This window comes from Chelonia mydas, chromosome 24, assembly GCF_015237465.2.
Source record: "Chelonia mydas isolate rCheMyd1 chromosome 24, rCheMyd1.pri.v2, whole genome shotgun sequence".
NCBI lineage: Eukaryota > Metazoa > Chordata > Testudines > Cheloniidae > Chelonia > Chelonia mydas.
Genome location: NC_051264.2, coordinates 14,030,964 through 14,045,248, shown reverse-complemented (window position 1 = coordinate 14,045,248; position 14,285 = coordinate 14,030,964). Strand labels below are relative to the sequence as shown.

The window sequence follows — 14,285 nt, the reverse complement described above, 5'->3', positions numbered from 1 at the left end:
TGTTGTTTTCTTGTTTGTTGTTCTCTTTGGATTTGTTTGGATTTGTTTGTTGTTCTCTTTGTTTGTTCCCTCTTCCAATGGAGAGAGAAGCCAAGCAGGTACAACATCTCCTGAAAATATGCCTGGAATATACCATCTAAAATCACAGAAATTGTAAGCAAGGCAAGGAAATGTGTTAGGTTATCTTTTGTTTTAGCTTGTGAATTTTCCTATGCTATAAAGGTAGTTTTATTCCTGTTTTTGTAACTGTGAAGCTGAGCCAGAGAGGAATCCTCTGAGTTTAAAATCTTTTTATTTACCCTGTAAAGTTACCTTCCATCCTGATTTTGCAGGTGGAATTCTTTAACTTTTTCTTTATAAATAAAGTTCTTCTTTTGAGAACCTGATTGATTTTCAGTGTCCTGAAGATAAAGAGTCTGGTCTGTGCTCACATTGCTAACCAATTGTTTGGTATATTATTCTCAAGCCTCCCCAGGAAAGGGGTGTATGGGCCTGGGGGGATATTTTGGGGGGATAGGGATTCCAAGTGACTCTTCCCTGAAATTTTGTGTAAATCATTTGGGTGGTGGCAGCAATACCTTCCAAGGATAAGGAAAGGAATTTGTACCTTGGGGAACTTTTTAACCTAAGCTGATAGAATATAAGCTTAGGTGGTCTTTCTTTCATGCGGGTCCCCACATCTGTACCCCAGAGTTCAGAGTTGGGGCAGGGGGGGACCCTGACAGGGCACATGACTTACAAGGTGAGGCTGAGGGAACTGGTCTTGTTTAGTCTGCAGAAGAGAAGAGTGAGGGGGGATTTGATAGCAGCCTTCAACTACCCGAACGGGGGGGTCAAAAGAGGATAGAGCTCAACTGTTCTCAGTGGCAGATGACAGAATGAGGAGCAATGGTCTCAAGTTGCATTGTGGGAGGTCTAGGTTGGATATTAGGAAAAACTATTTCACTAGGAGGGTGGTGAAGCACTGGAATGGGTTACCTAGGGAGGTGGTGGAATCTCCATTCTTAGAGGTTTTTAAGGCCTGGCTTGACAAAGCCCTGGCTGGGATGATTTAGTTGGTGTTGGTCCTGCTTTGAGCAGGGGATTGGACGGGGATTGGACTAGATGATTGCCTGAGGTCTCTTCCAACCCTAATCTTCTATGGTTCTATGATTCTATGATATCTAATGGAGGATCTTGAGAGGTCATCTAGTTCATCCTGCTGTGCTGAGCCGGACCAGGAGTCAAATCAATGTTCAAAATATGTGACAGAACAGTTTAAAAACCCATCAGCTGTACCTTTCCCTCTGGAGCATACTGTGGCTACGTCTCCACTACATGCCACTTTCGGCAGCATGTTGCACACGTGTAGCTAAACACCACAGTGAAAAGCAGGCTGCGTGTCACTACATGTGTCAGGGAAAGACCCTGGCAGAGGGGAGGCAGCAGGGAAAGGTCGAGCCGCTTTCCCTCTGCCTGCCAGCGCCGCTGGGCTCTTCCCCTGCAGCGGGGAGCGGCTCCGGCAGAAGGACGCCACACTGCCAAAAACAGCAGTGCAGACGGGCTGGCACGACCTGGGCCAGTAGCCAACATGTAGGGTCTGTACTCTGGGGGTGCACCCCCACACCCTTCAGGCGTGTCTTTACTCCACAGGCTTACTCCTTGCCTCACTGCCTACGCTGCGATTTATACCCAGGCTGGGGTGGGGTGGGGAAGAGCTGTATGTAAACTACACGCCACCGAAAGAACCATGCAGTGTAGATGCACCCTATCAGGGCACACCTGGGGAGTTTTTTGTGTGCCTCTGCCCCCCTTGTCACCCCCAAATCTTTGGGTTTAACCCTGTTATATCATTTCCCAATAATTGATCAAAACGAATACCCTCCAATACTCCCGTGATCAGCATCCCCGAGCCTTCTGTGGTGTCCCTAATGACAATGGGGCTCACCATCGGCAGAATTCCCCCATGTGTGTTTCCTGCCAGCCCCTGATGTGGACGCATGGCTTGGTCGAGGGCGTGCAGTTCGGCGTCCTGTCGCGCCACAGATTTGCACCTCCCGCTCCTGTTGGGCGTCTGGCTGTTTACTACTCTCAGCTACAGCAAGGCATATGCACAGGGGGGTGGGTCTGCACCCAAAGGGATAGCTTGCTGCCCCTATGAAGCAGTGTTCCAGCCCTCTCTGGCCAGGCTAACACAAAGATAACCTGTGACAGTCCATAGCCAGCTCCCTGGTGTATGGCCACAGAGCACTTTGCATATTGATTCACGCTCCCCTGGCAGGGGTAACGCTGCAGATCCCTGTAATCTTTGCTCAGGAGTTGGCATGGGACTGCCACAACCCCTGGTTTAGTTAATTACCACCAGCCTCCTGATTGCTGTGCTCATGGCCCACACACACAGACATTAGAGAACAGCACAAATGCTCTTGGTGGAAGGTTGCAGTGTAACACAACTTTCTCTCTTAGAATTCAGAATGATAGCAGACAAGAAATCAACATCAGAGAGAGAAAAAGCAGGCTGCCCCCTAAAGCAGAGAGGCCCTGCTCCTCACACCTTCCTATAAGCTATCTGTCTGGAGACTGATTACTGCTCCCAGGCACTTCAGAGCCCCATACCCTGCAAGTAGTATCAGGAAAGTGAGAATCTGTAGTTCCAGCATTGTCCTCCACCCCCACACTGACAAATGGATGTTGCCCAATATCCTTTGAGATAAGAGTTGATACCAGCGATGACAGTGCAGAGTTTTGAGATATTGATTCCACCTGTCACATTGTTTGGATCTTGGATGTTAGGAGCTCAAACTTTGGTCAGTGGGAGTTTTACCAGTGGGTTCAGTGGAACTGGGGCTTGCCAATTGCTCTCTGTATAAAGAGGAGAGGCAGAGACAGTGAAAGACAGAGAGAGGGAGATGCAATGGACAAATCTCTCTCTTGCTGCTTCTCAGAGATAAATCAGCAGCACTGAGAGGGGCTGAAGGTAAGAGATTTTGGGCTGTTCTCCAGTGTTTCAATAGCTGCTGCTTATTTAAAGGCCAGAGGAATGTAGGAATTGCTGCACTGAATCAGAATCGTAGTCCATCTTGTGCCCCATGATGGACAAATATGCCACAACTGGCCTGTGGGGGAAATTTCATACTAGCCCCAGTTAGAGAGTAGCTCCCCAATGCTCTGACCAATTAGGTGCCGGTATCCTTTATATAATTTTGATCTCAACTAGTTTGACTGTGGAAGGTCTTATTGATATCCAGTACTACTCAATACTTCCCCTTACTGATCTATCTGTCTTAGGTACATATGTGGCCCCCATTAGTACAGTATTAGAGCACCTCATAATGTATTTATCCTCACAACACACCTGGGAGGTGGGAAACTGGTATTAGCCCCATTTTACAGATGCCAAACTGCAGTCCAGAGAGATTAAGCAGCTGGGCGGTGTGATTCCCAGCTTGGGTTGATACACCCGCCCTCACTCTGCTTGACCCATGTCATAAAAATAAAGAGAAGGGTAACCACCTTTCTGTATACAGTGCTATAAAATCCCTCCTGGCCAGAGGCAAAACCCTTTCACCTGTAAAGGGTTAAGAAGCTAAGATAACCTCACTGGCACCTGACCAAAATGACCAATGAGGAGACAAGATACTTTCAAATCTGGAGGGGGGGGGAGAACAAAGGGTTTGTCTGTCTGTGTGATGCTTTTGCCGGGAACAGATCAGGAATGCAGACTCAGAACTTCTGTTAAATTAGTAAGTAATCTAGCTAGAAATGTGTTATATTTTGTTTTGTATAATGGCTGGTAAAATAAGCTGTGCTGGATGGAATGTATATTCCTGTTTTTGTGTCTTTTTGTAACGTAAGGTTTTGCCTAGAGAGATTCTCTATGTTTTGAATCTGATTACCCTGTAAGGTATTTACCATCCTGATTCTACAGAGGTGATTCTTTTACCTTTTCTTTAATTAAAATTCTTCTTTTAAGAACCTGAATGATTTTTCATTGTTCTTAAGATCCAAGGGTTTGGGTCTGTATTCACCTGTACAAATTGGTGAGGATTTTTATCAAGCCTTCCCCAGGAAAGGGGGTGTAGGGCTTGGGGGGATATTTTGGGGGAAGACGTCTCCAAGGGGTCTCTTTCCCTGTTCTTTGTTTAACACGCTTGGTGGTGGCAGCATACGGTTCAAGGACAAGGCAAAGTTTGTACCTTGGGGAAGTTTTTAACCTAAGCTGGTAAGAATAAGCTTAGGGGGTCTTTCATGCAGGTCTCCACATTTGTACCCTAGAGTTCAGAGTGAGGAAGGAACCTTGACATGGTGGCAGAGTGGTGGGATCATTATGGGATCATTTTGACCCAGAAGCACAGCAGGATTTTAAAAGGTTGTGTAAAAGAGGATTGCAGCTGTAGATTCTGTCTCTCTGCCTGGGGGACAGAGCAGCAGGCATAAGAAAAGGATTTTTCTGTAGGCTGAGAAAAGCTATCAGAAAATAAAACAAAACATAGGTATCAGGTTACAGCACAGCAAAATTTTACAAGCCAGGTTTTTTTTTCTTTTGTTGTTTTCTTTCTAACTCTCGGGTGTAAAGTTAGTTAAAAACAGAGAGGCTAGGATGACAGAAAGCAAGGCACAACACAAACTGGAATTGACAAGACTGGAAGCAAAAGAGAAAGAAAAGGAGAACCAGAGACCTATGGAGGCAGTGAAAGAGGCAGAAAAAGCCCAGGAGGCTGCCCACAGGAGAGCTATGGAGGCAAGGGAAAAAGAAATGGAGGAGAGGGGAAAAGAGAGGAAGCATGCACTGGAGATAGAGAAGGCAAAGGCTCAGAAGAATATACCGGATAACCCGAACAATCCGTACCCAACAATCCACAAATGGGAGCGACTATGTCCACAGTATGATGAATCCAGTGATATTGCTGAATATTTTCTCACCTTTGAGAGACTGTGTACACTTCATAAAATTCCTGAAGCTCACAAGATGACCTCATTGGTCGCAAAATTGACTGGAAGAGCTCTGGACATATTCAATAAGATGCCTATTGATGAGGCTTCTGACTATAATAAATTCAAGGATTTGGTTTTAAAGCAATTTCAAGTTACACCTGAAACTTACAGAGTAAAATTTAGAGCCCTTAAGAGAGGACCTGGACTAAGTAATGTGGCTTATGTAAACCAGATGACAGATCTGTTTGATAAATGGCTCAACAGATGGGATGTAACTTGCTTTGGAGGAATGCAGGATTTGATGATACGGGAGCAATTCCTAAATATGTCCAAGGATGATATAAAACAGTGTTTATGGGATAAGAAAATGGACTCAGCAGGAAGTCTTGCTTATTATGCTGATCAATACGAGCAGTCCCAGACCGCCAGAGAGGTGGGACAAATAGGAACAAAATGGGTGGAGGGAGGAGAAAGGAACAATCCTGGTCGCAGTTTGAGCGGATACCAGAAGGGACAACCCCAGACCACATCCTATTACCGGGGGCAGCCCGAGGCCCCAACTACACCCCAAGGTACACTCCAGACACCTTATCGTCCCACTACCCTGTTCTCCAGCAACCCACCTCGCCCCAGTGACCCGTCAGCTGGACGATGTTTTAAATGTAACGAGCCGGGGCATGTAAAAGCCAACTGCCCCAAGAACCCCAACCGATTACAGTTCATTGCACCAGAATCACACCAGAGGTCCTCAGGCCCAGATACCTCCCAGATACCCTCAGAGCGGAGGGAAACTGTGAGTGTGGGCGGGAAGAAGGTCACCGCATGGAGGGACACCGGAGCACAAGTATCGGCTATCCATGCTTCCTTAGTAGACTCCAATTTAATCAACCCAGAGCTCCAAGTGACGATTCAACCCTTCAAGTCAAACTCTTTTGACTTGCCTACAGCCAAGTTGCCGGTCCAGTACAAGGGCTGGTCAGGAACATGGACTTTTGCAGTCGATGATGATTATCCCATCCCCATGCTGTTGGGGGAAGACTTGGCCAATCATGTGAAGCTAGCCAAGAGGGTGAGAATGGTCACCTGCAGCCAGGCTAAGCAAGCTGTCACGCTTAGCTCTGTTCCGGAAACTTCTACCAAGACCCGGTCAGAGGTGATGGAACTGGATCCCATGCCAATGTTTGCAACAGCAGTAGTGGATACAGTCCCAGAAACCCAGACAGAGCCAGTCCCAGAACCAGTGCCAGCACTGAATCCAGTGCTTGCAACACCAACACCAGAGGGCCCCACCGAACCTGCACTGACAGCAGCAGATAACCCTACACAAGAGGCTCAGCCGGAGCCTGAACCCCAACATAGTGCACCAGTGGAGGGCGGTTCACAGTCAACGGAAACAGCCCCATCCCCTACATCGCTTCCAGAGGGACCAAGCCTAGGTCCACAATCCAATGAGGAACTGACGTCTCGAGCATCAAGGGAACAGTTCCAGACTGAACAGGAAGCAGATGAAAGCCTCCAGAGAGCTTGGACAGTGGCATGGAGCAACCCACCGCCTCTCAGCTCTTCTAATGAATCCAGGTTTGTTGTAGAAAGAGGACTTTTATACAAGAAAACTCTTTCTGGTGGACACCAGGAAGACTGGCATCCTCAGAGACAGTTGGTAGTTCCAACTAAGTACTGGGTAAAGCTATTAAGCTTAGCCCACGATCATCCTAGTGGCCATGCTGGGGTGAACAGGACCAAAGACCGTTTGGGGAGGTCATTCCACTGGGAGGGAATGGGCAAGGATGTCTCTACCTATGTCCGGTCTTGTGAGGTGTGCCAAAGAGAGGGAAAACACCAAGATCAGGTCAAAGCCCCTCTCCAGCCATTCCCCATCATTGAGGTTCCATTTCAGCGAGTAGCTGTGGATATTCTGGGTCCTTTTCTAAAAAAGACACCCAGAGGAAAGCAGTACATGCTGACTTTCATGGATTTTGCCACCTGATGGCCGGAAGCAGTAGCCCTAAGCAACACTAGGGCTAAAAGTGTGTGTCAGGCACTAACAGACAATTTTGCCAGGGTAGGTTGGCCCTCCAACATCCTCACAGACGCAGGAACTAATTTCCTGGCAGGAACTATGGAAAGCCTCTGGGAAGCTCATGGGGTGAATCGCTTGGTTGCCACCCCTTACCATCATCAAACAAATGGCTTGGTGGAGAAGTTTAATGGAACTTTGGGAGCCATGATACGTAAATTTGTAAATGACCACTCCAATGATTGGGACTTAGTGTTGCAGCTGTTGCTCTTTGCCTACAGGGCTGTACCCCATCCCAGTTTAGGGTTTTCACCATTTGAACTTGTATATGGCCGCGAGGTTAAGGGGCCATTAGAGTTGGGGAAGCAGCAATGGGAGGGGTTTACACCTTCTCCAGGAACTAACATTCTGGACTTTGTAACCAACCTACAAAACACCCTCCGAACCTCTTTAGCCCTTGCTAAAGAAAACCTACAGGATGCTCAAAAAGAGCAAAAAGCCTGGTATGATAAACATGCCAAAGAGCGTTCCTTCAAAGTAGGAGACCAGGTCATGGTCTTAAAGGCGCTCCAGGCCCATAAAATGGAAGCGTCGTGGGAAGGGCCATTCATGGTCCAAGAGCACCTGGGAGCTGTTAATTATCTCATAGCATTCCCCACCTCCAACCAAAAGCCTAAGGTGTACCATATTAATTCTCTAAAGCCCTTTTATTCCAGAGAATTAAAGGTGTGTCAGTTTACAGCCCAAGGTGGAGATGATGCTGAATGGCCTGAAGGTGTCTATTACGAAGGGAAAAGTGATGGTGGCGTGGAAGAGGTGAACCTCTCCATGACCCTTGGGCGTATGCAGCGACAGCAGATCAAGGAGCTGTGCACTAGCTACGCGCCGACGTTCTCAGCCACCCCAGGACTGACTGAACAGTCACACCACTCCATTGACACAGGTAATGCTCACCCAATTAAGGCCCAACCTTACCGGATGTCTCCCCAAGCTAAAACTGCTATAGAATGGGAGATCCAGGATATGCTACAGATGGGTGTAATCCGCCCCTCTGGCAAGGTATGGGCACCTCCAGTGGTTCTAGTTCCCAAACCAGATGGGGAGATATGTTTTTGCGTGGACTACCGTAAGCTAAATGCTGTAATTCGCCCAGACAACTATCCAATGCCACGCACAGATGAACTATTGGAGAAATTGGGACGGGCCCAGTTCATCTCTACCTTGGACTTAATCAAGGGGTACTGGCAGGTACCGCTAGATGAATCCGCCAAGGAAAGGTCAGCCTTCACCACATGTGTCGGGCTGTATGAATTTAATGTACTACCTTTCGGGCTGCAGAATGCACCCGCCACCTTCCAAAGACTTGTAGATGGTCTCCTAGCGGGATTAGGAGAATATGCAGTCGCCTACTTTGATGATGTGGTCATATTTTCGGATTCCTGGGCAGAACACCTGTAACATCTACAAAAAGTCTTTGATCGCGTAAGGGAGGCAGGGCTAACTGTTAAGGCTAAGAAGTGTCAAATAGGTCTAAACAAAAAGAAAAGGAGTACTTGTGGCACCTTAGAGACTAACCAATTTATTTGAGCATAAGCTTTCATGAGCTACAGCTCACTTCATCGGATGCACGAAAGCTTATGCTCAAATAAATTGGTTAGTCTCTAAGGTGCCACAAGTACTCCTTTTCTTTTTGCGAATACAGACTAACACGGCTGCTACTCTGAAATAGGTCTAAACAGAGTGACTTACCTTGGACACCAGGTGGGTCAAGGAACTATCAACCCCCTACAGGCCAAAGTGGATGCTATCCAAAAGTGGCCTGTTCCAAAGTCAAAGAAACAGGTCCAATCCTTCTTAGGCTTGGCCGGATATTACAGGTGATTTGTACCGCAAAAGAGCCAAATCGCCACCCCACTGACAGACCTAACCAAAAAGAAACAGCCAAATGCAGTTCACTGGACTGAAGAGTGTCAGAAGGCCTTTAACCAGCTTAAAGCGACACTCATGTCTGACCCTGTACTACGGGCCCCAGACTTTGACAAACTGTTCCTAGAAACCACAGATGTGTCCGAGCGTGGTGTGGGAGCAGTCTTAATGTAGGAAGGACCAAATCAATAGTTCCATCCTGTCGTGTTTCTCAGCAAGAAGCTATCTGAGATGGAAAGCCACTGGTCAATCATTGAAAAGGCATGTTACGTCATTGTCTACGCTCTGGAAAAGCTACGCCCATACGTTTGAGGATGGCATTTCCACCTGCAAACCGACCATGCTGAGCTACAGTGGCTTCATACCGCCACGGGAAAGAACAAAAAGCTTATTCGGTGGAGTTTAGCTCTCCAAGATTTTCATTTCAACATACAACACATTTCAGGAGCTTCTAACAAAGTGGCTGATGCACTCTCCCGTGAAAGTTTCCCAGAATCAACTGGTTAAAATAGTCCTTGAGATGTGGAAAATATTGTTAGTCTTTGTGCAGTTAGTAGTATATTTAGAGGTGCGTGTGTCTTATTAATTCTGTTTTCTCCAAGAGCTCCAGGAAGAAATCACAGCCAGTGTTTTCACCCTATCTGTGATTTGGGGGGCATGTCATAAAAATAAAGGGAAGGATAACCACCTTTCTGTATACAGTGCTATAAAATCCCTCCTGGCCAGAGGCAAAACCCTTTCACCTGTAAAGGGTTAAGAAGCTAAGATAACCTCACTGGCACCTGACCAAAATGACCAATGAGGAGACAAGATACTTTCAAATCTGGAGGGGGGGGAAAGGGTTTGTCTGTCTGTGTGATGCTTTTGCCGGGAACAGATCAGGAATGCAGACTCAGAACTTCTGTTAAATTAGTAAGTAATCTAGCTAGAAATGTGTTATATTTTGTTATGTATAATGGCTGGTAAAATAAGCTGTGCTGGATGGAATGTATATTCCTGTTTTTGTGTCTTTTTGTAACGTAAGGTTTTGCCTAGAGAGATTCTCTATGTTTTGAATCTGATTACCCTGTAAGGTATTTACCATCCTGATTTTACAGAGGTGATTCTTTTACCTTTTCTTTAATTAAAATTCTTCTTCTAAGAACCTGATTGATTTTTCATTGTTCTTAAGATCCAAGGGTTTGGGTCTGTGTTCACCTGTACAAATTGGTGAGGATTTTTATCAAGCCTTCCCCAGGAAAGGGGGTGTAGGGCTTGGGGGGATATTTTGGGGGAAGATGTCTCCAAGGGGTCTCTTTCCCTGTTCTTTGTTTAACACGCTTGGTGGTGGCAGCATACGGTTCAAGGACAAGGCAAAGTTTGTACCTTGGGGAAGTTTTTAACCTAAGCTGGTAAGAATAAGCTTAGGGGGTCTTTCATGCAGGTCTCCACATCTGTACCCTAGAGTTCAGAGTGAGGAAGGAACCTTGACATGGTGGCAAAGTGGTGGGATCATTTTCATTGCCCTCCACTGGACTCTCTCCAATTTGTCCACATCGCTTCTGTAGTGGGGGGACCAAAACTGGACACAATACTCCAGGTGTGGCCTCACCAGTGCCGAATAAAGGAGAATAATCACTTCCCTCGATCTGCTGGCATTGCTCCTACTAATACAGCCCAATATGCCGTTGGCCTTCTTGGCAACGAGGGCACACTGCTGACTTATATCCAGCTTCTTGTCCACTGTAATCCCCAGTCCTTTTCTGCAGAACTGCTGCTTAGCCAGTTGGTCCCCAACCTGTAGCGGTGCATGGGAGTCTTCCTTCCTAAGTGCAGGACTCTGCACTTGTCCTTGTTGAACCTCATCAGTTTTCTTTTGGCCCAATCCTCCAATTTGTCTAGGTCAGTCTGGACCCTATCCCAACCTTCCAGCATATCTACCTCTCCCCACAGCTTAGTGTCATCTGCGAACTTGCTCAGGGTACAATCTATCCCATCATCCGGATCATTGATAAAGATGTTGAACAAAATCGGCCCCAGGACCAACCCCTGGGGCACTTCACCTGATACTGGCTACCAACTAGACATCGAGCAGTTGATCACTACCCATTGAGCCCAACAAGCTAGACAGCTTTCTATCCACCTTGTAGTCCATTAATCAAATGCATACTTTTTTAACTTCCTGGCAAGAATACTGTGGTAGACCGTATCAAAAGTTTTGCTAAAGTCAAGATATATCACATCCACTGCTTTCCCCATATCCACAGAGCCAGTTATCTCATCACAGAAGGCAATCAAGTTGGTCAGGCATGTCTTGCCCTTGGTGAATCCATGTTGACTGTTCCTGATCACCTTCCTCTCCTCCAAGTGCTTCAAAATGGATTCCTTGAAGACCTGCTCCATGATTTTGCCGGGGACTGAAGTGAGGCTGACCCATCTGTAGTTCTCTGGGTTCTTTTTCTTCCCTTTTTAAAATATGGGCACTATATTTGCCTTTTCCCAATCATCCAGGATCTCCCCCAATCGCCACAAATTTTCAAAGATAATGGCCAATGGCTCTGCAATCACATTGACCAACTCCCTCAGCACCCTTGGATGCGTTAGATCTGGACCCATGGACTTGTGCAAGTCCAGCTTTTCTAAATAGTTCTTAATAGCAGTTAATATTAATAGTTTATTAACTACTAATACTTAATAGTTCTGTAGTTCTTAATAGTTCTTAACCAAACTCTTTCACTACTGAGGGCTGCTCACCTCCTCCCCATACTGTGTTGCCCAGTGCAGCAGTCTGGGAGCTGACCTTATCTGTACTTCAGCTTTTTCCACAGCTTCTGTCACTATGTTGCCTCCCCCATTCAGTAAGGGTGAGGGTTAGGGTTAGGGTTAGGGTTCAGTAAGAGTCCCACACTTTCCCTGACCTTCTTCTTGTTGCTAACATACCTGTAGAAACCCTTTGTGTTACCCATCACATCCCTTGCTAGCTGCAACTCCAATTTTGCCTTGGCTGTCCTGATTACACTCCTGCATGCTCGAGCAATATTTTTATACTCCTCCCTAGTCATCTGTCCAAATGTCCACTTCTTGTAAGCTTCCTTTTTGAGTTTAATCTTACCGAAGATTTCACTGTTAAGCCAAGCTGGTCGCCTGCCTTATTTGCAATTCTTTCTGCACTTCGGGATGGTTTGTTCCTGCACCCTCAATAAGGCTTCTTTAAAATACAGCCAGCTCTCCTGGACTCCTTGCCCCCTCATATTAGCTACCCAGGGGATCCTGCCCATCAGTTCCCTAAGGGAGTCTAAGTCTGCTTTTCTAAAATCCAGGGACCGTATTTTGCTACTCTCCTTTCTTCCTTTTGTGAGGATCCTGAACTCAACCATCTCATGGTCACTGCTGCCTAAGTTGCCACCCACTTCTACTTCCCCTACCAATTCTTCCCTGTTTCTAAGCAGCAGGTCAAGAGGAGCATGGCCCCTAGTCGGTTGCTCCAGCACTTGTACCAGGAAGTTGTCCCAACACTCTCCGAAAACATCCTGGATTGTCTGTGCATTGCTGTATTGCTCTCCCATCAGATGTCATGGTGATTGAAGTCTCCCATTAATACTAGGGCCTGTGATCTGGAAACTTCAGTTAGTTGTCCGAAGAAAGCCTCATCTACCTCATCCTTCTGATCCCGTGGTCTATAGCACATGCCCACCACAACATCACCCTTGTTGTTCTCGCCTCTAAACTTAACCCAAAGATTGTCAACAGGCTTTTCTCCAGTTTCAAACTGGAGCTCTGAGCAATCATACTGTTCTCTTACATGCAGTGCAACTCCTCCACTTTTCTTCCTATACCTGTCCTTCCTGAACAGTTTATACCCATCCATGACAGTGCTCCAGTCATGTGAACTGCCCCACCAAGTTTCTGTTAATCCAATTATGTCATAGTTCCTCGATTGTGCCAGGACTTCCAGTTCTTCCTGCTTGTTTCCCAGGCTTCTTGCCTTTGTATACATCCACCTAAGATAACTCGCCTATTGCCCTTTTCTCTCAGTATGAATCAGGAGGCTTTCCATCTTGTACCCTCCTCCTTGTGTTTCCTCTTGGTATCCCACTCCCCCACTTACCTCTGGGTTTAGGTCACCATTCTCCGGTGAACCTAGTTTAAAGCCCTGCTCACAAGGTTAGCCAGCCTGCCTGCGAAGATGCTCTTCCCTCTCTTCATTAGGTGGATCCCATCTCTGCCTAGCAATCCTTCTTCCCTGAACAACATCCATGGTCGAAGAATCCAAAGCCCTCTCTCTGACATCACCTGCGTAGCCATGCGTTCACTTCCACAATTTGATGGTCCCTACCTGGGCCTTTTCCTTTAACAGGGAGGATGGACGAGAACACGACTTGTGCCTCAAAGACCTTTATCCTTCTCCCCAGAGCCACATAGTCTGCAGTGGGTGTGGATAGCCACGGACCATTTTTGTGGATAGTGGATCATAGAATCATAGAATCTCAGGGCTGGAAGGGACCTCAGGAGGTCATCTAGTCCCACCCACTGCTCAAAGCAGGACCAACCCCAACTAAATCCTGACCTTAAAAATCTCTAAGGAAAGAGATTCCACCACAGCCCTAGGTAACACATTCCAGTGCTTCACCACCCTCCTAGTGAAATTTTTTTCCCTAATATCCAACCTAAACCTCCCCCACTGGACCTTGAGACCATTACTCCTTGTTCTGTCATCTGCTACCACTGAGAACAGTCTAGAGCCATCCTCTTTGGAACCCCCCTTTCAGGTAGTTGAAAGCAGCTATCAAATCCCCCCTCATTCTTCTCTTCTGCAGACTAAACAATCCCAGTTCCCTCAGCCTCTCCGCATAAGTCATCTGCTCCAGCCCCCTAATCATTTTTGTTGCCCATCGCTGGACTCTTTCCAATTTTTCCACATCCTTCTTGTAGTGTGGGGCCCAAAACTGGACACAGTACTCCAGATGTGGCCTCACCAGTGCCGAATAAAGGGGAACGATCACATCCCTTGATCTGTTGACAATGCTCCTACTTATACAGCCCCAAATGCCGTTAGCCTTCTTGGCAACAAGGGCACACTGTTGACTCATATCCAGCTTCTCGTCCACTGTAACCCCTAGGTCCTTTTCTGCAGAGCTGCTGCCTAGCCGCTCAGTCCCTATTCTGTAGTAGTGCATGGGATTCTTCCGTCCTAAGTGCAGGACTCTACTCACCAGCAGTATATACTGGATGCATATAGCACTGTGCAGGGCTCTACTGACCAGCAGTGCCTGGCTCGCAGCGTCCAGCTCGGGCAGCCTGGCGGGGGTGCAGTACGCTCAGGGTCAGCAGCAGCAGCCAGTGGCTGGGGCTGGGCGGCAGGTCAGAGTTGGGGCTGTCCAGCATCCGCTTGCCGCACTGCTTCCTGTCCAGCACCTCGGGCCCTCGGGCAGCACCAGCTTCCCCACCA

The 14,285-nt window shown here is 47.1% G+C and overlaps 1 protein-coding gene across 1 annotated transcript in view; it reads left to right on the top strand.

The window, feature by feature from the left end:
• Window positions 1-2,826: 2,826 nt before the first annotated feature.
• LOC122463789 (IgGFc-binding protein-like) overlaps window positions 2,827-14,285 on the top strand; it is a 49,450-nt gene continuing 37,991 nt past the window's right edge. Inside the window, exon 1 of the mRNA XM_043535587.1 lies at window positions 2,827-2,956. The gene's annotated coding sequence lies outside the window, so the exon portion shown is untranslated. The remainder of the gene's footprint in view (window positions 2,957-14,285) is intronic.